General features: G+C 41.3%; 1 pseudogene; it reads left to right on the forward strand.

The window, feature by feature from the left end:
* The first annotated feature begins 560 nt into the window (after window positions 1-560).
* On the forward strand, window positions 561-8548 carry LOC128052141 (EMI domain-containing protein 1-like; annotated as a pseudogene).
* The last annotated feature ends 15932 nt before the right edge of the window (window positions 8549-24480 follow it).

Below are 24480 nucleotides of genomic sequence, written 5' to 3' on the forward strand. Positions count from 1 at the left end.
CTTAGTTTGATATTGAAACCAATGACAATATTGCCCCACCAAACGAAAGAGCTCACTCAACCGACGAGTCGAGGCTTTAACGCCTATGGAGTGGAGAAGTCCTTGGACTAACTCCATGTATTGTGCCCTTAATGATGATGAGGAATTCCCCATGATTTTTTTTGAAAGCTCCCTTCTGCTAGGGTGAGGAATTCCCCATAATCTTCCTGAAAGTTCCCCTGCTATGGATTTAAAATCCCCCCAGGGTTACTCACCCTTTCGGTTTCACTCGAGCCCCACGTTGGGCGCCAGATGTTGGAGATTACGAGTGAAATGACACAGAACAAGACACACACAGAGACAGACGACGTGCACACTCCGGCCAGAGAAACAGAACTGGGCAAAAAACTAATTGCCGTTTATTATAAAAGCCCCCTAAGCAGAATTCCAGACTGCATGAATAAGCCTTTTCAGCACAGCGCAGGTGCATACATGTTATCGTATAGTAAAGGGGAGTAAAATCCTAGTCTACTGCAGAGTCTGTACAAAGCCCTCTATTCCTTCTTTATCACAAGAAGGGAATGCTCCCTCGTTTGCAAGGGACCATCAAACTCGAGGCTGTGTCCAGACTCTTTGGCAGAACGCCTCGTTTGCAAGGACGTCCAGCCCTAGCAAAGAGGCCCGTTTGCAGGCACGTCTCTGCTACCCTATTAACCCTTCAGTCAACAGTTATGCCTAAAAGCAAGTATCTTGGGAAATGCTAGTTACTTCACTGTTTGAGCTAGAATTTCTATTCTCAACTCCTATTTCAGATGAATAATAAATACTACTGCCTCAGTGAAATTGATAGACATTGCCAAGTTATTGCTACTGTCATATTGCATAAAAAGCCCCACAAAGATACGTTAATTCATAATTTCTCTTATTAACATTAAATGTCTCATTATTAAATTTGCTCTTATTGTCAATTGTTTTGAGGAGGAAATCCCTAGTAGAGATGACAGTTCCTGGTATGAGAGGTGTTTCAATGAGACAGCTGGAGTTGAAAATATTCTTTAAAATAATCATCAATTAACTACCTCTGGCTTGCTAAAGTGGTAATTTCTACTTTATCGTACTCAGTTAAAAATGTCTTCCCTTTAGTAGTCCCTGTCCTTGGATTATTTTACCAATATTTTTACTGTGTTTCTGGGTAAGCAGATTTATTATTAATAAAACTGACACTGTACTAAAAATTCAACTTTTGCAGGGCATAATAATATATGTCATATGTAAATTATAATAATTTGAAAAGGTTTATTTTTCATTTGTAGAAGTTGGGTTTTTCCATGGTTCCAAGGTAATTTGTCTAACTCATAGATGATGGATAATGGCACCCCAGCCATGAACTATCTCCTGACATTCCCTTAGTGAAAGAGACATATCCATGACATGAAGAACCACAATGGTCCCACCTTATAAAATTTCTAGCTCTGCTAGAGAGATCAAGTTCCTAATTAACATTACAGGAAAATTCAGTGATAGTTGGGCAAGTTAATGATAAGATCACTGGGATAGTGACTTTAGAATAACTATTTCATATAACCTTATGAATGAATTTTATTTTAACCAGCAAAAGAAATATGTTAACCTATTGGCAAGAATTTATCATGTGCATGTATGACTTATTAATAGTTTTCAAATCCAATTGCCAAAATTAAGTCTTCAAATTTTACCATACTGAAACTGAGTCCTATTTTCAAGAGCTGGTGGCCTTTAAAGAAAGTGAAGTATAAAAACATAAGCACTTGCTACTTTAGTAACACTGAGAATTATAGTATTTGTCTTTAGTGGATGCTTAGAAAATGTTGCATATTCTGTAGCTATAAAAGAGTACATGACAAATATTTTTACCTAGATACTGAACATGAGTAATGCCTATTATGATTTAGAAAGAACACAAAATCTGAAAAATGAGATAAATGCTTTATCTGTCAATAAATTATTAATAAATTTATGAGTCTGCAAGTGGTGCAATAAAAAATGACATTATTCTATATTTTACTTGTTAATTCTAGCTGTAGTTTTCTTTTGTGATATTGTAAGCTGAGGCTCCCAAAGCCTGTTTTGTTTTTTTCTTCTGCTACCAAATGCTAGAATTCCAGTGCTTAGAAACTTGAGAATGCTTCCTATGAAAACAATCTCAGAAAAATATTAAGGGGAAAGTTATTAAATGTCTATATCAATACTTTCTCAGAAACACTTGGTATTCTCAATTTTTGATGGTATGTGTATGTATGCTCAGTCAATAAGTCATGTCTGACTCTTTTGTGACCCCATGGACTGTAGCTGGCCAGGATCTTCTGATGATGGGAGTTCCCAGACAACAATACTGATGTGCATTGGCATTTCCTCTTCCAGGGGATCTTCCCAGCCCAAGAACTGAACGTGCATCTCCTGTGTCTCATGCACTACCAAGTGGATTCTTTACTACTGAGCTACCTGGGAAGGACTTTGATGGTATGGTTTTCTTTTAATTTATATATTGATGATTGTTATTAGGTAGGACATTGCCTCACCAGGGTTGAAAACCATTAGTATACAACAGAGGAAAACTGGAGAATGTGAAAATGATTGCTCTTTATAAATTATTCCCAAAACATATCACTGTGCAGAAGAAAATGATTTATTTTCTCAGTTAAGTTCAGTCACTCATTTGTGTCCGACTCTTTGTGACCCCATGAACCACAGCACGCCAGGCCTCCCTGTCCATCACCAACTCCCAGAGTTTACCCAAACTCATGTCCATTGAGTCGGTAATGTCATCAAATCATCTCATCCTCTGTAGTCCCCTTCTCCTGTCTTAAATCTTTCCCAGAATCAGGTTCTTTTCAAATGAATCAGCTCTTCACATCAGGTGGCCAAAGTATTGGAGTTTTAGCTTCAACATCAGTCGTTCCAATGAACACCAAGGACTGATCTCGTTTAGGATGGACTGGTTGGATCTCCTTGCAGTCCAAGGGACTCTCGAGTCTTCTCCAACACCACAGCTCAAAAGCATCAATTCTTCAGTGCTCAACTTTCTTTATAGTCCAACTCTCACATCCATACATGACTACTGGAAAAACCATAGCCTTGACTAGATGGACCTTTGTTGGCAAAGTAATGTCTCTCCTTTTTAATATGCTGTCTAGGTTGGTCATAACTTTCCTTCCAAGGAGTAAGCGTCTTTTAATTTCATGGCTGCAATCACCATCTGCAGTGATTTAGGAGCCCCCCAAAATAAAGTCAGCCACAGTTTCCACTGTTTCCCGCAATAAATGTCATGTGTATGTCTCATTTTTTAATGTGAAATGTGATATTAGAGGAATTTTTCATTTGGTTTGCTGTTTAAGACCCGGTGCAACTCTTCTATGAAAAAATAAAACAAGGTATGCTCACAGTGATATTGAACATTTCTTACACAGACTTGCATTCAGTTTAGTTCAGTTAAGTTCAGTCGCTAATTTGTGTGTGACCCCATGAATTGCAGAACGCCAGGACTCCCTGTCCATCATCAACTTCGGAGTTCACTCAAACTCACATCCATCGAGTCAGTGATGCCATCCAGCCATCTCATCCTCTGTTGTCCCCTTCTCCTCCTGCCCTCAATCCCTCCCAGCATCAGGGTCTTTTCCAATGAGTCAACACTTTGCATGAAGTGGCCAAAGTATTGGAGTTTCAGCCTCAGCATCAGTCCTTCCAATGAACACCCATGACTGATTTCCTTTAGGATGTACTGATTGGATCTCCTTGCAGTCCCAGGGACTCTCAAGAGTCTTCTCCAACACCACAGTTCAAAAGCATCAATTCCTTGGTGCTCAGCTTTCTTCACAGTCCAACTCTCACATCCATACATGACCACTGGAAAAACCATAGCCTTGACTAGACGGACCTTTGTTGGCAAAGTAATGTCTCTGCTTTTCAATATGCTATCTAGGTTGGTCATAACTTTCCTACCAAGGAGTAAGTGTCTTTTAATTTCATGGTTGCAATCACCATCTACAGTGATTTTGGAGCCCCCCCAAAATAAAGTCTGACACTGTTTCCACTGTTTCCCCATCTATTTCCCATGAAGTAATGGGACCAGATGCCATGATCTGAGTTTTCTGAATGTTGAGCTTTAAGCCAACTTTTTCACTCTCCTCTTTCACTTTCATCAAGAAGCTTTTTAATTCCTCTTCACTTTTTGCCATAAGGGTGGTGTCATCTGCATATCTGAGGTTATTGACATTTCTCCCAGCAATCTTGATTCCAGCTTGTGCTTCTCCCAGCCCAGCGTTTCTCATGATGTACTCTGCATGGAAGTTAAATAAGCAGGGTGACAATATACAGCATTGACATACTCCTTTCCCGATCTGGAACCAGTCTGTTTTTCCATGTTCAGTTCTAATATAGTATTGATATTTACTTCCTCATAAAATTGCACATTAAAGGAAGCAGCTACTTATTTTAATTACATAAGTAATTTACAGGTGTATTGAGTCTGTGAGCTTCCAAATTTACAGACACCATTTCTAGAAAATGATCAGTCACCTAGGTGTGCAGTCGGAAATCAACTAAATTTTGAGGCAGTTTACTGAGATTCTTTTATCCAGCAGCTCTACAGTGAGCTGCTAAGGTTATTGAGACAGTCTGATTAAGGCAATATTGCAGCGTATTTTAAAGCTATATTGAGAGCAATTTACTGTGGTTTAGCAGGCACTTCTCTATTTTGTAGTGACCTAGGAACATAAAAATGTATAATCCAAAGTAGATACAAAATGTAAAAGATTAGATTCACAATGTGTTGACCTGGTAAGTTCAATTCCTTTTGCCAAGTTACTTTTTGATCTTAACTGGTTTTCTGAAATTTGTAAGATAGAATCTAGTGTGGTTGATAATTTTCCTGCATATACTTAGCATGCTACTTGAGAAACAACTCTCTTATTTTTGTTGTGCTTGTGTCCTTTTAATGGAGTAAGCTATTTTGTAGGATAATATTATTTGGGAATGGATATTGAATGAGAAAACCTATTTGAATATCCATCTAGCTATATGAAGGCATTTACAAATATACATATAAATACATATACTGTTATGCATATGTAATTCATTGAGGTGTACTTCTTGCAAGCCAAGTTCTATTTTATATATGAGACATATTTAACTTTTACAAATCTATAGGTTTGATAATATTTCTACAAAGAAAGAATCTGAGATTTAGATAAATTAACTGAATTTCTCAAAATTATATACCTTATAAGTGGGAAAATTAGAATTAAAGTTCAATTTTAACTATTTCAGCATGGGAGCTTTTTAATATGGCATTCTTCTCTTCTAGACTCTGTCAAATTGATACCATATTTTAAATTTTATGATCTACTAACTACAAATGAAGACTAGCAGTTCTTCACTTAATTATGTATTTGTAGCAGTCATAAAGCATTGAGATTGACAGATGCACATTTGTTAGACAGCTCTCCCTCATACTCATGCTTCTTATTTAAAGCAACAGTGTTATCTGATGGCTTCTAACATAACACTGTTGCTAGAGTTATATGATGTTAATCCTATTTTAATGAAAATTTGAACCACAGTCTCCCTAACTTCATCACACATTTTCAGATTGTATTTCCTTCCTTTGATAAATTTCTGAGTTAAGTTTCATTATTGTAATTTAAACAATAAAAGTGGGAGATATCATCTTTTGCTACATTGAAATCTATCCACTGGTACATGGTAAGGAAAGGGAAAAAATAATTCAAAGCCTGTGTGTGTGTGTGTGTGTGTGTGTGTGTGTGTGTATGAACTGCATATATGAGTGTATATATACATATATATATATATATGATTTATATCACTGTCTTTCAGCCTAGGATTCCAAGAATGTATATTAGGCAATGAAAACACATTTGTCATTACATATTTTGTTTTACAATATTACCTAACACCAGTTAGTATTTTAACAGGAACCCAAAGGCAATGAACAATATTTTAAATTATGGGTAACTCCTTCACTCATTTTAGATTCTGTACTCAGGATTTCTTCATCCTGCTTTTTTGTCCTTCAAGCAGATGATGGCTTGTGCTGCTGCTGCTGCTGCTAAGTCACGTCAGTCATGTCTGACTCTGTGTGACCCCATAGATGGTACCCAACAGGCTCCTCTGTCCCTGGGATTCTCCAGGCAAGAATGCTAGAGTGGGTTGCCATTTCCTTCTCCAATGCATGAAAGTGAAAAGTGAAAGTGAAGTTGCTCAGTCATGTCTGACTCTTAGTGACCCCATGGACTGCAGCCTACCATGCTCCTCCATCCATTAGATTCTCCAGGCAAGAGTACTGGGGTGGATTGCCATTGCCTTCTCCACTGGACTGATATAAACTGTGAGAAGGAAGAAACAGAGTACACAAAAATCAGAATTTTTGAAACAGGAGGTTCTTGGAGCAGAAGGCTCTCTTATTCACAGGTGATGCTAATGCTCTATGTTGTTGCTACTGTTCAGTTGCTAAGTCATGTGGGACTCTGTGATCCCATGGACTGGAGCAGGCCAGGCGCCTCTGTCCTTAGCTGTCTCCCAGAGTTTGCTCAAATTCATGTCCATTGAGTTGGTGATCCATCCAACCATCTCATCCTCTGTCACCTCCTTCACCTTGTGCCTTCAAACTTTCCTAGCATCAGGGTCTTTTCCAGTGAGTCAGCTCTTTGCAAAAGGTAGTTAAATTATTGGAGCTTCAGCGTCAGTCCTTCCAATGAATATTCATAGTTGATTTCCTTTAGGATTGGCTGATTTCATCTATTTGAAGTCCAAGGGACTCTCAAGAGTCTTCTCCAGCACTACAATTCAAAAGCATCAAATGCTCTATGATCACTCATAATTTGAACTTTCTAAAAATCCTATGCTTCATGGATTTGTCTGTGATAAATTCAATCATAGTTTAGTTATATAACAAACTAGAGCCCTCTAAGGTGCTGTGCTGGGAACCAGCTGGGGCAGCTGGCCTCGTGGGCAGGCAGGCGAGCCGGCACACCAGGCTGGGAGTTATTGTGAGGGGCCGGCGCGGGAGGGCTCCGGGAGCAGCAGGGGCACCCCGTAGGCCTGGTGCTGCTTTGCTGCGGGCTCTGGCCACCTGTGAGGCAGCGCCGCTTGGAGCGTTGGGGGCAGGGGGAACTAACTGGTGCTCCTATGTGGTGAGCAGCACCCTCTCGTGCCACGTGCAGAATGGCACCTACCTGCAGAGGGTGCTGCAGAATTGCCCCTGGCCAATGAGCTGCTCTGGGAACAGCTACAGGGGCGTCCCTGGTGGCTCGGTTAGTAAAGAGTCTGCTTGCGATGCAGCAGACCCGGGTTTGAGCCCTGGGTCGGGAAGATCCATCCCCTGGAGAAGGAAATGGCAACCCACTCCAGTATTCTTGCCTCGAGAATCCCATGGTGGGCTACAGTCCACGGGGTCGCGGGAGTCGGACACGACTGAGTGACAGCTACAGAACGGGGGTAAGACCCACGTACAAGGTGATGTACAAGAAGATGACCGCCTGACAGTGAATATGTGGCCTCCAGGCCCTCGCCGCCGAGCTGCAAGGCTCTTCTGGTTTCGTGGCGCCCGGGTGGTCGGGCAGCGCCACCTGGCGGTTAGCCCTTGGGGCCCACAGGCTTCTCTGGTTTTCTCAACTGCAGCAAAGTGTCGAATTGACTGAGCAGCTGAAGGTGCTGGAGGCCAAGCGGGCAGGGCTGACTGTCACGGAGTGGGCAGGGCCCCGACCCCAGCTGCCCCCCTGAGGACCCTGCCCCACCTTGGGGCTCCCCAGTTGCCCAGAGCAGCTCCGGAGATGGAGGCCTTCGAGGGCTGCCAGGAGCCAGAGAAAATCAGAGGCCTCCTCTGTTCCCTTGAGATGATGGAGTTGGTGCCCAGGGGCTTCCTGGGCCCACTGGCCCCACAAGAGACCCCGGCAGTGGGGGCCCAATGGGGGTGAAAGGTCCACCAGGTTTGCAGGGCCCCCCAGGGAGCTCTGGTCAGGCCAGAGCTGCGGGTACAACAGAGAGAGGGGACCTCCAGTGCCCCCAGGCCCTCTTGGCCCCCCTGGCCTCCCTGCCCCACCCCCCAGCCCCTGTTGGACCATCCTACAACCGGATCTCCCAGCCTGAAGACCTGTTTCTGTCCAACACTTTCACTGAGACCAGCAGCCACTGGCCCCCTGGACTGGCTGGGTCCCCAGACCCCTCCCCAGGATCCATGGGTCCTCCTGGACTTCCTGGCCCCATGGGCATTCCTGGGAGTCCTGAACATAAGGGACCCCCCCAGGCTCCCCTGTACCTAAAGAAATCTCAGGCCACCCTGGAGGAAGAGCCAGAGGACTGCAACGGGAGCCCGGACCCCAAGTCTCCATAGGGGCAGTGGGGAGAACCTGGCTGCAAAGGAGACTTTGGTGAGAAGAGCTCACTGGAACCAGAGGGGTCAGGGACAAGCCTTGCCACCCCCAGGGGCACCTCCAGCCTCCTGAAGGGCAAAAGGGGAGGACACACTGCCAGCTCCTAGATCCTGGCCCCCAAGAGCCGAGACAAGATAAACTGAGGGTGGTGGTGGCCCCATGGGGAGGGCCAGGCCAGGCTTCCCTTCCCAGCCTGGACTCGGTCGACTATCCCTGGGGCCTGCTGGTCCATATTTATTAATATCCTCAGGGTCCCTTGTGCCACCTGGGCCTTTGGGTGGGGGTCTTGGTCCTGGTGCCCCGTGCATGTCCGCCTTCCGTGAGGTTGAGCAGGGACTGGGGCCTGAGAGGGAAGCGTGGCCCAGGTGAGAGGGCTCAGGACTCTGGGCCTCAGTTGCCCTCTGTGAAGTGGGGTGATGCAGATCTGCAGCAGGGATGGCAGGTTTGGAGCTTCTGTCATCTCATCAACTGCCCGGCCCTCCACACTTCCGGGGATGATGAGGGCAGGCAGTCTCAGCCTCCCCGCTCCCCAGCCAAACCTGGGGAGCCCACCTGCACCCCTCCTCTCCTTGTTTTCTGGTGCTGGGTTCCTGACCCTGAGGTCAAGCTACCTGATATGACTGGGTGTTCAGGGCTCCTGTGTCAGTTCTGACCACTGAACCCTCAGTTCCTTCCGGGGGCCTGGAAGAGGGGGCCGCCTGCTCCCACAACTGCCTGTGACTGCCACAGCAGGTAGATGTGTATCAGCCAATAAAGGCCTCTGCCTGACTGCCAAAAAATTAAAAAACAAACTAGAGACACTAGGTGGCATCTTTTCTTTAAGCCCAACTCTTGATACATGGTAGTCTTTCCAAAGTTGTATGTCTTCTATCTCAGTATTTGTGTTATCTTGAAAAACATTTAGCAATTTGCTAGAGGAGACTTTGGTGAGAAGAGCTCACTGGTATGTTTTAATTACCTGATTTGGCAAGGAACCCATACTGAAACAGTATTTTCCTTTGTAAATCATTTATTTATCACTTTGTTAGGGATAATATTGTTATTTTTTTTTTTTTTTCTTTAGCCTAGATCAACAAGGTATAGCAAAGAATTCTGAGAGTGCCAGGCTGCTACAGTGCAGGAATGGCTGGGAGGAGACACCCCGCATCCGAGGTCAGGGACTCTGGGCCTCAGTTGCCCTCTGTGAAGTGGGGTGATGCAGGTCTGCAGCAGGGATGGCAGGTTTGGAGCTTCTGTCGTCCCACTGGCCTGGGAGCTACCCCGCATCCCAGGCCAGTGGTGGCTGGGAGGAGGCACCCCACGTCTGAGATCGGGGTGGATGGGAGAAGCCACCTCATGCCTGAGGCCAGGGGTGGTGACCCTGAGGAGCCACCCTAAGCCTGAGGCCAGGGGTGGCAGCTGGGAGAGGCCACCCATGCCCGAGGCCAGGGCCGGCGGCCTGGAGGAGCAACCCAAGGAGCAGTGGCTGCACGGGTGCAGGAGGGCCTAGAGGAGCTATCCCAAGTTGAAGGTCAGGAACGGCGGAGGTAAGGAGATACCCCTCAACCAAGGTAAGGAGCAGCGGCTGTGCTTTGCTGGAGCACCTGTGAAGAGATACCCCACACCCAAGGTAAGAGAAACCCAAGTAAGATGGTAGGTGTTGCAAGAGGGCATCAGAGGGCAGACACACTGAAACCATAACCACAGAAAACTAGTCAATCTAATCACACTAGGACCACAGCCTTGTCAATGAAACCAAGCCATGCCTGCGGGGCCACCCAAGACGGGCAGGTCATGGTGGAGAGGTCTGACAGAATGTGGTCCACTGGAGAAGGGAATGGCAAGCCACTTCAGTATTCTTGCCTTGAGAACCCCATGAACAGTAGGAAAAGGCAAAATGATAGGATACCAAAAGAGGAACTCCTCAGGTCATTAGGTGCCCAATATGCTACTGGAGAACAGTGGAGAAATAACTCCAGAAAGAATGAAGGGATGGAGCCAAAGCAAAAACCATACCCAGCTGTGCATGTGACTGGTGATAGAAACAAATCTAATGCTGTAAAAAGCAATATTGCATAGGAACCTGGAATGTCAGGTACATGAAGCAAGGCAAATTGGAAGTGGTCAAACAAGAGATGGCAAGGGTGAACGTCAACATTCTAGGAATCAGCGAACTGAAATGGACTGGAATGGGTGAATTTAACTAGATGACCATTATATCTACTACTGTGGGCAAAAATCCCTCAGAAGAAATGGAGTAGCCATCATGGTCAGCAAAAGAGTCCGAAATGCAATACTTGGATGCAATCTCAAAAATGACAGAATGATCTCAGTTCATCTCCAAGGCAAACCATTGAATATCACAGTTATCCAAGTGCATGCCCCAACCAGTAACGCTGAAGAAACTGAATTTGAACGGTTTTATGAAGACCTACAAGATCTTTTAGAACTAACACCCCAAAAAGATGTCATTTTCATTCTAGGGGACTGGAATGTAAAAGTAGGAAGTCAGGCAACACCTGGAGTAACAGGCAAATTTGGCCTTGGAACGTGGAATGAAGCAGGGCAAAGACTAACAGAGTTTTACCAAGAAAATGCACTGGTCATAGCAAACACCCTCTTCCAACAACACAAGAGAAGACTCTACACATGGACATCACCAGATGGTCAACACCAAAATCAGATTGATTATATTCTTTGTAGGCAAAGATGGAGAAGCTCTATACAGTCAACAAAAACAAGATGAGGAGCTGACTATGGCTCAGATCATGAACTCCTTATTATCAAATTCAGACTCATATTGAAGAAAGCAGGGAAAACCACTAGACCATTCAGGTATGACCTAAGTCAAATCCCTTATGATTATACAGTGGAAGTGAGAAATAGATTTAAGGGCCTAGATCTGACAGATAGAGTGCCTGATGAACTATGGAATGAGGTTCGTGACATTGTACAGGAGACAGGGATGAAGACCATCCCCATGGAAAAGAAATGCAGAAAAGCAAGGTGGCTGTCTGGGGAAGACTTACAATTAGCTGTGAAAAGAAGAGAGGCAAAAAGCAAAGGAGAAAAGGAAGGATATAAGGATCTGAATGCAGAGTTCCAAAGAATAGCAAGAAGAGATAAGAAAGCCTTCTTCAGCAATCAATGCAAAGAAATAGAGGAAAGGAACAGAATGGGGAAGACTAGAGATCTCTTCAAGAAAATTAGAGATACCAAGGGAACATTTCATGCAAAAATGGGCTCGATAAAGGACAGAAATGGTCTGGACCTAACAGAAGCAGAAGATATTAAGAAGAGATGGCAAGAATATACGGAAGAACTGTACAAAAAAGATCTTCACTACCCAGATAATCATGATGATGTGATCACTAATCTAGAGCCAGACATCTTGGAATGTGAAGTCAAGTGGGCTTTAGAAAACATCACTATGAACAAAGCTAGTGGAGGTGATGAAATTCCAGTTGAGCTGTTTTAAATGCTGAAAGATGATGCTGTGAAAGTGCTGCACTCAATATGCCAGCAAATTTGGAAAACTCAGCAGTGGCCACAGGACTGGAAAAGGTCAGTTTTCATTCCAATCTCAAAGAAAGGCAATGCCAAAGAATGCTCAAACTACTGCACAATTGCACTCATCTCACATGCTAGTAAAGTAATGCTCAAAATTCTCCAAGCCAGGCTTCAGCAATACATGAACCTTGAACTACATGATGTTCAAGCTGGTTTCAGAAAAGGCAGAGGAACTAGAGATCAAATTGCCAACATCTGCTGGATCATCGAAAAAGCAAGAGAGTTCCAGAAAAACATCTATTTCTGCTTTATCGACTATGCCAAAGCCTTTGACTGTGTGGATCACAAGAAACTGTGGCAAATTCTGAAAGAGATGGGAATACCAGACCACCTGACCTGCCTCCTGAGAAATCTTTATGCAGGTCAGGAAGCAAAAGTTAGAACTGGACATGGAACAACAGACTGGTTCCAAATAGGAAAAGGAGTATGTCAAGGCTGTATATTGTCACCCTGCTTATTTAACTTATATGCAGAGTACATCATGAGAAACTCCGGACTGGAAGAAACACAAGCTGGAGTCAAGATTGCCAGGAGAAATATCAATAACCTCAGATATGCAGATGACACCACCCTTATGGCAGAAAGTGAAGAGGAGCTAAAAATCCTCTTGATGAAAGTGAAAGAGAAGAGTGAAAAAGTTGGCTTAAAGCTCAACATTCAGAAAACGAAGATCATGACATCCGGTCCCATCACTTTATGGAAAATAGATCAGGAAACAGTAGGAACAGTGTCAGACTTTACTTTTTTGGGCTCCAAAATCACTGCATATGGTCACTGCAGCCATGAAATTAAAAGATGGTTACTCCTTGGAAGAAAAGTTATGACAAACCTAGATAGTATATTCAAAAGCAGAGACATTACTTTGCTGACTAAGGTCCGTTTAGTCAAGGTTATGGTTTTTCCTGTGGTCATGTATGGATGTGAGAGTTGGACTGTGAAGAAGGCTGAGCACTGAAGAATTGATGCTTTTGAACTATGGTGTTGGAGAAGACTCTTGAGAGTCCCTTGTACTGCAAGGAGATCCAAGCAGTCCATTCTGAAGGAGATCAGCCCTTCAGATGGAAGGAATGATGCTAAAGCTGAAGCTCCAGTGTTTTGGCCACCTCATGCGAAGAGTTGACTCATTGGAAAAGACTCTGAAGCTGGGAGGGATTGGGGACAGGAGGAGAAGGGGACGACTGAGGAAGAGATGGCTGGATAGCATCACTGACTCAATGGACGTGAGTCTGAGTGAACTCTGGGAGATAATGATGGACAGGGAGGCCTGGCATGCTGCGATTCATGGGGTCACAAAGAGTCAGACACTACTGAGCGACTGAACTGAACTGAACTATTAAGTGCTATGTATCTATTTAAGTGGAATTATGTGTTTTCGTACAATTGCTCCTAAAAACAAAGCTAGATGAATAAAATGCGTTCCAAATAGAGATTCTGGGGTCAAGCTTGCATCTATAATGGAGATAGTTTGTATACTATGATCATTTTCTTTCTAATGCTTTAGAAGAGTTTTATCCTGCTAAGATTGAAGTAAAAATGCTTCAGTTTATAGAATTTAAATAAAAAGAATCTCTGTGTTAGAGATGAGATTGTTTGGTTTTAGAGTTATTCAGTGAGCAGCTGTAGTTTTTCCTTCCAACCTCACTTTCTAGATTGTTTTTAAAGCTGAATAATTCAGTTTAAAAATCCAACAGCCTTATACTTTGAACTTCATGGTAACTTCACTAATATCACTGAGGATGGTGAGAGCAGTGATGAAATTAGAAGATGATTGCTTCTTGGCAGGGAAGCTATGACAAACCTAGACAGTGTGTTAAAGATCAAGGACATCATTTTGCCAACAAAGGTCTGTACAGTCAAGGTGTCATCTTTCCAGTAGTCATGTATCAATGTGAGAGCTGGATACAGTGGAGCACTGAAGAATTGATGCCTTTGAACTGTGGTGCTAGAACAGACTCTCAAGAATCCCTTGTAAAGCAAGGAGATCAAACCAGTCTATCTTAAAGGATATCAACCCTGAATAATCTTTGGAAGGACTAGTGCTGAAGCTGAATCTACAGTACTTTGGCTAAGAGAGTGACAGAGGATGAGATGACTGGATGGCATCACCGATTCAATGGACCTGAAATTCTGCAAACTCTGGGAGATGATGAGGAATAGGGAAACCTGGAGTGATGCAATCCATGGGGTCGTGAAGAGCAGACACGACCTGGAGACTGAGCAACAACAACTTCATTTATTTCATTGAAGACTCTGTCCTCCTCACTCCCCTTACCTGTCATCAATCATTGTGAATTCAACTTCCACAGGGATTAGCCATCTAACACTCAGGTCTCTCTTCAGATGTCCTTTCTCCCCCTCCAGTTCAACTATTTACTGCTATGACCACACTTCAGATTTTCATCTCCAGATTTTGGGCCACTTTTGAAGACTTATTATAAAAATTTGCTTCCCATCCACAAATATCTGAGCTTCCATCTCATTTGCTGAAGAAATTTAATTTCACAATCATACAATTTCACTAGAACTCTAGGGCATTATTCTCACAATAATTTCATGATACAAAGCATCTTCTGACATCACTTTCTCCTTTGTGTAATTTGTATTCTATATTTAACATTATCATCCCTCTTTCACATCTCCTCAACCACTATGAAGTAGTATAATTAATATTACTATCACATTTATTATTATTGATTACCTCACATACACTTCTCTGCTACCCTAGTCAAACCCATTATCAGGTCTCTCAAACAGCTTTGTAATATATTTCCACACTTCTACAGCTTTCCAATAGCAACACAGCAACATGATTGCCTTTAAAAAACAAAAAACAAAAAAAAACCCTGTAAACTACATCGTTTATATTTCATGCTTACAAAACTGTTTCATTTCCATATTCTCCCTAATATAAATTACAAACTCATGTCTATGTCTAATGCCATCTAATCCTACCTAGTATCCATCTAAACCAAATTTCTGTTAACTTCCTCACGTAAGTTAAATGTTACTGCTCTGCTTTGCTTCTCACAGTTTCTATGACTATATCCTTCCCAATGTTTAAATCTTTCATTCAAGATTACCTCCACAGAGAGGACCTTGCTAATCATTTTCTTAAAGTAAGCACTGTCATATCACATTATTCTGTACTTCAATGCCTTGTTATTTTCTTTCATATGGTATATAATGACTATTGGTGTTTCCCTTGTGGCTCAGACAGTAAAGCATCTGTCTACAATGTGAGAGACCTGGGTTCAATCCCTGGGTTGGGAAGATTCCCTGGAGAAGGAAATGGCAACCCACTCCAGTATTCTTGCCTTGAAAATCCCATGGACGGAGGAGCTTGGTGCAGGCTACTATCCATGGGGTCGCAAAAAGTCAGGCACGACTGAGCGACTTCACTTTCACTTTCACTTTCTTGTGGCTCAGATGGTAAAGAATCTGCCTGAAATGCAGGAGACCCAGGGATTGACACAGTTGAAGCCAGGACAATTTTAATGCTTCTACCAAATTTAATGCTTCTTATTTAGGGCCCAAATACATATATCCCCTCTGAAAATTTATGGTCAATTATGTTTAACCATGACAACAAATAGCATTTTTAAGATGTTGATATTATTTTTCACATCATGCATTTTTTGTTAATAAATATATTGTCAAGAAAGTAAAAACACGTGCTGAGTGTGTTTTCTTAATTATGAGTTGAGTGAAAAGAAAAATAAATATAGTAATGATATTTGTTGCAGTCTGACACTTCAACAGTCATGGTGTTTGTGTATTGCAGTCAGGGCATTGTGAAACATCACAATATTTTGTATCTCACATATCAAGTCAATAGAATACTACTTTAATTGCTTATGTCTTCAAGAGATGAATTGTTAAAATCTGTTAGCTATCTCAAGTATATGTACCTCTGCATGGTTATAGACTACAAGGCAGCATATATTAATATCAGAACACATATTCAGAGCATTTCTGTAAAGCAGCCATTGCAGGCAGAGTCTTTACTATCTGAGCCACCAGGAAAGCCCAGTTTATCAATAACTTTCCAATTACAGCCATGTTTGGATTGTGGGAAAACTCATCCTTAAATTTAAAAATTTTCACATTTTAATCCCAGATACAAGTGACTATTATATTTTTCTGCTTTAAGTTGAGAGTTGTACATCTTATTGTGGCATCAAGAGTATTTAAAAAATATATTTATTTATTTAAAAATAAAAAAGTCAAAGACATAAGACTAGAATTTTGCACTATCAGTAAAGAAACTAAATCAGAATTATTTAAATAATATATGAGAATTTTATGCTGGGTGTTCAATAGCCCTAAAATAGTAAGCAACTTATGAAACAATAACTATTGTAATTACATATCACATTAATAATTTACGAAGTTAGTTTTTCCCCCTAATTATACATTGTTAAGTTTACCTGTTAATAACGTTATATTTTAATGCTTAACCTGGGTTGTATCACTGGGTCAAGAAGATCCCCTGGAGAAGGAACTGGCTATCCACTCCAGTATTCTTTCCTGAAGAATTCCATGGATAGAGGAGTCTGGTGAGCTACCGTCCATGGGATTGCAAAGAGTAGGACATGACTGAGTGACTAACATTTACTTATTTAGATAATTATTTATTCACTTATTTCTACTATCAGAAAAATAGTAATTATAACTATGGTGCTTTATGAACTATAAATTTAAAAAGAAATTGATTGAAAGGCAGCATTCTTGGATTTTGGTGTTTGATAAAATTTGTATCTCTACAAATGTTTATGGGATTAATAGTTACTTTGCTAAGAAAGTATATCTCCTGTGTAACATTTTTAAACTTCTCAACAGTTTAGAGTTCTGATGGTTTATTTTAAAATTTCCTAAATTAAAAGGAAATTATGAATGTATTAGTTAAAAACACACCCCCCCCAAATGATTGAAATTAGTCAATATAATTTAATATGCACAGGTATCTGAACACTCATTTGAAGCTGAGGGTCAATTGGACTTCATTTTCTTTTTGAGTTTTTGGATACTTGCATTGTTCACAAAAAGCACACTTATAGCTCGAGCTCTACATGTAGCTATCAGCTTCCAGACACTGTGATATTACATTCTAAGGATGGTAGAATATAGATATTTTGAAGGTTTTTCTCACTAAACTTTATTCTGAGATATTTTTAATTTTTAAAGTAAGGATAATTATTTTGTTTAGAAAAATAATATTAACATTATGTTTCAGTAATTCCTCCATGTTTTCATTCATTTGCCTTAGATATACAACTCATTTCATTGCACTGTTGAAGATCAGTGCACTGCCTTCACATCTTTCATGGCGGATGCCATGAAAGCCACTTGATATAATTGGAATGCATTCTTATTACGAAGTCTTGAGCAGATAGGTGAAACTCTTTTTCAATTAACCTTTTCTCTCTTCTGCCTCATTTCCCTTTTTCACTCTTTCCTGCTTCCCTGTGATTGTGGTCCCATTAAAGTGTTAGCATGTAACACATGGTGTATTTTATATTTTGTCCCCTCAGAATCTATTTTCTAGGGAACCTGGGCTAAGATGATCTCTAAGTGGAAAGAGCACATTTAAAACATTTTAAAATATGGCAATAGAAAAACTATAGTGCCATATAGTGAATGAAAGCATATGATAAAGAAAATTTAAAAGAATATGGCTGAACTTGAAAATAGCCAAAGATGATTTAAGAGGAGAGTGAGAAATTAAGGTATATGCCAGGAGTAACAAAAAGTAATGGAAAAGTTACTTTGATGCTAGACTTTAGAACAGTATCCTGTGTTCTCCTAATAAGGAGTTTTCATAATTTAAAGTAGTGTCAGAAAATTGTTTAAGGGGCCTAGAATATGTGGTGCAAAAATATGCCACTTTGGTATAAGAACTATTTTGAGCTGAAGGCAGTTGAGAATCAGCAGATGCAGTAAGAGTTCTCTTCCTCTCCATGGACTCTCCCTGACCCAGGGGTCAAACTTGTGACTCCTGCATTGGCAGGTGAATTCTTTACCACTGAGCCACCAGGGAAACTCATTTGACTTTTTCTCACTTCAGGGAAGCATAGGTCTTCGGAGAGATACATATATAAGAAGGCAAATCTTCACTTGCTCACCTAACAGCCTAGAGAAGAGCTCCTGGGGATCCATGAATTAGGGGTAATGAGAAAGTAGGGGATAAATTATGACTCCCAACAAAAAGCTTCAGGACAGTTGGTAGATTTCAATACAGTTTACAGTTTTCTATTTCAACCAAATATTTTATGAAATTTAATTATATACACCTGTGTTTATGTCTTCTCCATTATCTCAAATCTGAATTTAATCTTTTGTTATAAAGTAACCAAAGTTTTCTATCTCCAAAATCAGTTGTTCTTTTCCTGGTAATAGCAAAAGTGTACTAATTAGAGTAGCTTGTTCATTGGATTTTTGCTGCTTTAACACATTATCATTCAATCTGAGATAACATATTGCAAATAGTTATAGGAATGGTGTATGGTGGTGGTTTAATTGCTCAGTCATGTCCAACTCTTGCGACCCCATGGACTGCAGCCCTCTAGGCTCCTCTGTCCATGGGATTTCCCAGGCAACATTACTGAAGTGGGTTGCCATTTCCTCCTCCAGAGGATCTTCCCAACAGAGGGAGCTAACACAGGTCTCCTGCATTGCAGGCTGACTCTTTACCATCTGAGCCATCAGGGTATATATAACCTTTTCCTTGTATTCTACATTGATTTCAGACTAACACATTGCTTAATAAATTTTACAGAACAACATTCTCTGAGAATATACTTATAAACATCACTAATAAATACATATTTATTTGTATGAGCAAATGTAGAGACAATAAATTCAGAAACATTGTAAAAAGTTAATCATTTCATATTATTCTTTTAAATTAGTTTACCCTGTGACATTTCTTTGATGACATTATGGTAAAAAATAGTGGTGCAGACATTTTAGAACCGATGTGTTATCCCAGAAAATTTTTCAAATTATATAGAAAGTCATGAAGCAGTACTAATAAGTACAATATTTTGTAAGCATGCTCTTTGTACACTGTGATGTAATATAATTGAAAATATGCTCTGAATCACAGAAATATCAGGTGATTCAAATTATGTAACACTGAGGACTCCACTCATGAAATAAGTAATTCCTTACTCTGAGAAACTGGCTTTCCATTAAAAAAATGCAACATTATTTGGAAGAGTAGAGTGTGAAACTCAATGATCATAAGTACTTGCTATTCTTATCATCTCAACAGTTTTAATATTTCTTAAAATGATATTTATTCCTGGGCACTTGTACAAGATAAAACTACTAGATGTTTTAAAAACATTGTGAAATTTGTGCATTTTAGTTAGGGAATTTAAAAATTTTATATATTACAAAAAGATTCCCTGGTAGCACACCTGATAAAGAATCCTCCTGCCATGCAGGAGACTCGGTTCAATTCCTGGGTCAGGAAGATCCCTTGGAGAAAGGTTAGGTCACCCATTCCAGTGTTCTTGGGCTTCCCTGGTGGCTCAACTGGTAAAGAACCTGCCTGCAATTGGGGAGACCTGGGTTTGATCCCTAGGTTGGAAAGATCCCCTGGAGGAGAGCATGACAATTCATAACAGTATTCTTGCTTGGAGATTCCCCACAGAAAGAAGATCCTGGTGGGCCACAGTCCATGGGCTCTCAAAGAGTCAAACATGACTGGGCAATTAAGAACAGTACACATATTAAAAAAGTAAAAAAAAAAAAAAAAGATGTAGAGGATTAAGTTTGTAGATGATTTTTTTATTGTAGTTTAAGTATGAAGTAATTTATTATTTGACTGATTTTCTACTTGAGAGAGTAAATTAAACGGACTAAATTTGCAAACTCCAAATGAACACAAATAATACTGTGTTTGGCTAGTCTACTGTGACAGAACAACTTGGCTGTTCAAACAGCAGGGAAATACAAACTAGTTGCCTGATAAAATGGTTGTTTGAATTGATTAGTCAATTTAATGGAACTTTTCAATAGACTATAGCCTTAAATTATGTTTATGTATGTAGACTACTCATTTGGCATTATGCCAAAATGGAAAGGTTATTGAAAGTGAAAAATTAACAGAGATTCTTACTTTCATCAACAGAATCTGCCTGTCAGTGCAGGAGACATAAGAGACAAGGGTTCATTCCTTGGGTCAGGAAGATCCCCTGGAGGAAAGCATGGCAACCCATCCAGTATTCTCACCTGGATAGGTCCATGGACAGAGGAGCCTGGTAGGCTACAGTCCATAGGGTTGCAAAGAATCAGACAGGACTGAGGGGAATTAGCACACACCCACAAACATCTTCCAATTAGGAGGTTAAATGTCTTTACCTCACTTTCTTTGAATCTTGTCTACATAAGAAGGTACAGGTTATAATAGCACAAAAAAATTTAGTGTTTCCCTGCCTTAAAAAAAAAAAACAAAAAAACCCCAGTTGGTCCTATCTTCGTTTTCTACTTTTTCTGTTGACTTTGATACAAACCTATTTACTATAGAGCAAAGCTTAATAAATGCTGACCACCAAAGGACTGAGGTGTTCTAGTTGTGGTGCTGGAGAAGACTCTTGAGAGTCCCTTGGATGGCAAGGAAACCAGTCCATCCTGAAGGAAATCAGTCCTGGGTTTTCCTTGAAAGGACTGATGCTGAAGCTGAAACTTTAATACTTTTGCCACCTGATGAGAAGAGCTGACTCATTGGAAAAGACCCTAATGCTGGGAAAGATTGAGGGCAGGAGGAGAAGGGGATGACAGAGGATAAGATGGTTGGATGGCATCATTGGCTCAATGGACATTGATTTGGTGGACTCCAGGGGTTGGTGATAGACAGGGAGGCCTGGTGTCCTGCGGTTCATGGGGTTGCAAAGAGTGGGACATGACTGAGCAACTGAACTGAATGATAGGGCTCTGAGACTGTGGTCTTGTTTTCAGTAAATGTTCTGCTTCATTGTCCCCAATTCCTGGAATGTGTCTTGCAGTTCAGTTCATTCGCTCAGTCGTGTCCGACTCTTTGCGACCCCATGAATCGCAGCACGCCAGGTCTCCCTGTCCGTCACCATCTCCCGGAGTTCACTCAGACTCACGTCCATCTAGTCCATGATGCAATCCATCCATCTAGTCCTCGGTCGTCCCCTTCTCCTCCTGTCCCCAATCCCTCCCAGCATCAGAGTCTTTTCCACTTAGTCAACTCTTCGCATGACGTGGCCAAAGTACTGGAGTTTCAGCTTTAGCATCATTCCTTCCAAAGAAATCCCAGGGTTGATCTCCTTCAGAATGGACTGGTTGGATCTCCTTGCAGTTCAAGGGACTCTCATGAGTCTTCTCCAACACCACAGTTCCAACGCATCAATTCTTCAGTGCTCAGCCTTCTTCACAGTCCAACTCTCACATCCATACATGACCACAGGAAAAACCATAGCCTTGACTAGAAGGACCTTAGTCGGCAAAGTAATGTCTCTGCTTTTGAATATACTATCTAGGTTGGTCATAACTTTTCATCCAAGGAGTAAGCATCTTTTAATTATATGGCTGCAGTCACCATCTGCAGTGATTTTGGAGCCCCCAAAAATAAAGTCTGACACTGTTTCCACCATTTCCCCATCTATTTCCCATAAAGTGATGGGACCGGATGCCATGATCTTCGTTTTCTGAATGTTGAGCTTTAAGCCAACTTTTTCACTCTCCTCTTTCACTTTCGTCAAGAGGCTTTTTAGCTCCTCTTCACTTTCTGCCATAAGGGTGGTGTCATCTGCATATCTGAGGTTATTGATATTTCTCCCGGCAATCTTGATTCCAGCTTGTGTTTCTTCCAGTCCAGCATTTCTCATGATGTACTCTGCATATAAGTTAAATAAGCAGGGTGACAATATACAGCCTTGATGCACTCCTTTTCCTATTTGGAACCAGTCGGTTATTCCATGTCCAGTTCTAACTTTTGCTTCCTGACCTGCATAAAGATTTCTCAGGAGGCAGGTCAGGTGGTCTGGTATTCCCATCTCTTTCAGAATTTTCCACAGTTTATTATGATCCACACAGTCAAAGGCTTTGGCATAGTCAATAAAGCAGAAATAGATGTTTTTCTGGAACTCTCTTGCTTTTTCCATGACCCAGAGGATGTTGGCAATTTGACCTCTGGTTCCTCTGCCTTTCCTAAAACCAGCTTGAACATCAGGGAGTTCATGGTTCACATATTGCTGAAGTCTGGCTTGGAGAATTTTGAGCATTACTTTACTAGCATGTGAGATGAGTGCAATTGTGGGGTAGTTTGAGCTTTCTTTGGCATTGCCTTTCTTTGAGATTGGAATGAAAACTGACCTTTTCCAGTCCTGTGGCCACTGCTAAGTTTTCCAAACTTGCTGGCATATTGAGTGCAGCACTTTCACAGCATCATCTTTCAGGATTTGAAACAGCTCAACTGGAATTCCATCACCTCCACTAGCTTTGTTTGTAGTGATGCTTTTCAAGGCCCACTTGACTTCACATTCCAAGATGTCTGGCTCTAGATTAGATGATTATCTGGGTAGTGAAGATCTTTTTTGTACAGTTCTTCCATATATTCTTGCCATCTCTGTTTAATATCTTCTGCTTCTGTTAGGTCCAGACCATTTCTGTCCTTTATCGAGCCCATCTTTGCATGAAATGTTCCCTTGGTATCTCTAATTTTCTTGAAGAGATCTCTAGTCTTTCCCATTCTGTTGTTTTCCTCTATTTCTTTGCATTGATTGCTGAAGAAGGCTTTCTTATCTCTTCTTGCTATTCTTTGGAACTCTGCATTCAGATGCTTAAATCTTTCCTTTTCTCCTTTGCTTTTTGCCTCTCTTCTTTTCACAGCTATTAGTAAGGCCTCCCCAGACAGCCATTTTGCTTTTCTGCATTTCTTTTCCACGGGGATGTTCTTGATCCTTGTCTCCTGTACCATGTCACGAACCTCATTCCATAGTTCATCAGGCACTCTATCTATCAGATCTAGGCCCTTAAATCTATTTCTCACTTCCACTGTATCATCATAAGGGATTTGATTTAGGTCATACCTGAATGGTCCAGCGGTTTTGCCTACTTTCTTCAATATGAGTCTGAATTTGGTAATAAGGAGTTCATGATCTGAGCCACAGTCAGCTCCTCGTCTTGTTTTTGTTGACTGTATAGAGCTTCTCCATCTTTGGCTACAAAGAATATAATCAATCTGATTTTGGTATTGACCACTGGTGATGTCCATGTGTAGAGTCTTCTCTTGTGTTGTTGGAAGAGGGTGTTTGCTATGACCAGTGCGTTTTCTTGGCAAAACTCTGTTAGTCTTTGCCCTGCTTCCTTCCACATTCCAAGGCCAAATTTGCCTGTTACTCCAGGTGTTTCTTTTTTTTTTTTTAATTTTTATTTTCACTTTATTTTACTTTACAGTACTATATTGGTTTTGCCATACATTGACATGAATCCACCACGGGTGTACATGCGTTCCCAAACATGAACTCCCCTCCCACCTCCCTCCCCATAATATCTCTCTGGGTCATCCTTGTGCACCAGCCCCAAGCATGCTGTATCCTGCATCGGACATAGACTAGCAATTCGATTCTTACATGATAGTATACATGTTTCAGTGCCATTCTCCAAAAGCATCCCACCCTCTCCCTCTCCCTCTGAGTCCAAAAGTCTGCTATACACATCTGTGTCTTTTTTGCTGTCTTGCATACAGGGTCGTCATTGCCATCTTTCTAAATTCCATTTATATGTGTTATTATACTATATTGGTGTTTTTCTTTCTGGCTTACTTCACTCTGTATAATCGGCTCCAGTTTCATCCATCTCATCTGAACTGATTCAAATGTATTCTTTTTAACGGCTGAGTAATACTCCATTTTGTATATGTACCACAGCTTTCTTATCCATTGCAAGCAGAACTGCCTTATGACCCACCAATCCCACTGCTGGGCATACACACTGAGGAAACCAGAATTGAAAGAGACACATGTACCCCAATGTTCATCGCAGCACTGTTTATAATAGCCAGGACATGGAAACAACCTAGATGTCCATCAGCAGACTCCAGGTGTTACTTGACTTCCTACTTTTGCATTCCAGTCCCCTATAATGAAAAGGACATCTTTTTTGGGTGTTAGTTCTAAAAGATCTTGTAGGTCTTCATAAAACCGTTCAACTTCAGTTTCTTCAGTGTTACTGGTTGGGGCATATACTTGGATAACTGTGATACTGAATGATTTGCCTTGGAGACGAACTGAGATCATTCTGTCGTTTTTGAGATTGCATCCAAGTACTGCATTTCGGACTCTTTTGTGGACCTCATGGCTACTCCGTTTCTTCTGAGGAATTCCTGCCCGCAGTAGTAGATATAATGGTCATCTGAGTTAAATTCACCCATTGCAGTCCACTTTAGTTCACTGATTTCTAGAATGTCAACGTTCACCCTTGCCATCTCTTGTTTGACCACTTCCAATTTGCCTTGATTCATGGACCTGACGTTCCAGGTTCCTATGCAATA

Source organism: Budorcas taxicolor, chromosome 1 (genome assembly GCF_023091745.1).
Source record: "Budorcas taxicolor isolate Tak-1 chromosome 1, Takin1.1, whole genome shotgun sequence".
NCBI classification, from domain to species: Eukaryota; Metazoa; Chordata; class Mammalia; order Artiodactyla; family Bovidae; genus Budorcas; species Budorcas taxicolor.